Source organism: Austrofundulus limnaeus, unplaced genomic scaffold (assembly GCF_001266775.1).
Source record: "Austrofundulus limnaeus strain Quisiro unplaced genomic scaffold, Austrofundulus_limnaeus-1.0 Scaffold486, whole genome shotgun sequence".
Lineage (NCBI taxonomy): Eukaryota > Metazoa > Chordata > Actinopteri > Cyprinodontiformes > Rivulidae > Austrofundulus > Austrofundulus limnaeus.
Genome location: NW_013952888.1, coordinates 357,383 through 358,781, shown reverse-complemented (window position 1 = coordinate 358,781; position 1,399 = coordinate 357,383).

The window sequence follows — 1,399 nt, the reverse complement described above, 5'->3', positions numbered from 1 at the left end:
TGTGTGTGTGTGTGTGTGTGTGTGTGTGTGTGTGTGTGTGTGTGTGTGTAGTGGCTGTGGGTGGTATGGATCTGCCCTCCCTAAACCAAAACAGTGTAACTACACTACCACTGATGGTGGTAAGTGGGTCCGGTGGCACCGGTGCATGGCAGCCCCACCTTTGTCAGTGTGCCCCCCAGGACAGCTGTGGYTACAATGTAGTTTACCACAAAGTGATTTGGGGTCTGGAGGGACTTGTTAAAGTGTTATATAAGTTCAGTCCATTTACAGTTTACATTTAAAGCTATTTTATTTGAGATTGTTGGCTTTAGTGACTGTTTTTACAACTCTGTGGGAAGGACAACAAACATCTACTTAAATACAGACAGGGAAAAATAAAATCATAAAAATAATATTATTTTTGCATTGACTAAATGTAATAAAATTATTTAGTGTAACCCACCCCAACTCTAACTTTTATTTATGTTTGGTCATTAACTGTGACTGAATACATCATTTGTTTAAAAGTTGAGTCAGTGTAATATGTTTTTCGGTGTAATTACCTAACCATAAAAAATGACCACTTTAGAAAGTGAACAGACCACATTAATGCTTAAATTATCTTAGTAAAGCTGACTAAATAATAATAAACTTCAGGTACTTAAAATGGAAATATTTCTCCTTGATAAATGTTTGGTCACCATTTCAGAATTATTTTTGCTTTGTGAGAAGAAAAACTAAAAAATATATGAACAARAACAACTTTACTAAAAAGATAACCACATCAAGATAAAGTACATAGGGGCACAGAGAATCAAAAAGAAGCAGATATCAACTAAAACAGAGATTATTAACCTATGGGCCGCGGCCCACAATTGAGGGCCCCAAAAGAACAACAGTTTTTAACTTTGGGCCGCAGAGGGCCGTGGGGCCGCATTGATTTTGAATGAGGTGCAATACACTTTCTCACCACTAGTAGCAGTAGTGCACCACTCAGATGTTTAACAACTTTTTTAATATGTAGAAGAAGAACCTTAGAAATCTGCTGAAAATGGAAATTTATTTTAAATGAAAATTAGAAGCAAAAGTGAAGGTAATCCGTCAAAAAACGTTTGTCACTAATATGAAGTGCAGCTTCTAGTTCTATCATGCAGTATTTTAAAAGTCCAAAACATTATCAAATGCAGTTGCAGATACAACTATATGTTAATTTGCACTTCATCAAATTATTTTTTTGTAGTTTATTGTTTAATATTTTGAATGTATTTTAAAGAAACTTTAAACTTGTCAAAAATCTGTTGTTACTGTTATTGTTTGTCACAAATATGAACAGCAACTTCTGTTTCTGCCATGCAAAATTTTAAAAAGGCATTATTTTTATTTGTACTACATCAAATTTGTTTTTACAGTTTCTTTGTAT